Here is a 334-nt window from a genome sequence, read left to right as displayed (position 1 = left end):
GGGTGTGGTGTCACTACGGGCTGGGATGTGGGGGGGACCTCTCTCGCACGGCGCGTGGGTAGCAGCGATGCTAAACCTGGCGAGCAGCGGGGCACCGCGATTTGCTGTGCGGACAGCGGGGGTCGGGGGATGCCGGAAATCCCCTCGGGCCGACGCTGAGGCGGGCGCCTGCCCAGGTCCGCGGGGTCCGGCTGAAGCACGCGGCCGCCTCCCCCCTCCTTCACCTGGCACGGGGGCGGCCCGGGGGTGTCTCCCCGCCTGCAGCAGCTGCGGCGCGCGTGGCGGCTCCTTCCCCGCGGGGGGCGGGGCGGGGGCGGGCGCGGCGGCCGGTGTA

This window comes from Gavialis gangeticus, unplaced genomic scaffold (assembly GCF_001723915.1).
Source record: "Gavialis gangeticus isolate Ggan-Ray unplaced genomic scaffold, GavGan_comp1, whole genome shotgun sequence".
NCBI lineage: Eukaryota > Metazoa > Chordata > Crocodylia > Gavialidae > Gavialis > Gavialis gangeticus.
This window is presented reverse-complemented; position numbering follows the sequence as displayed.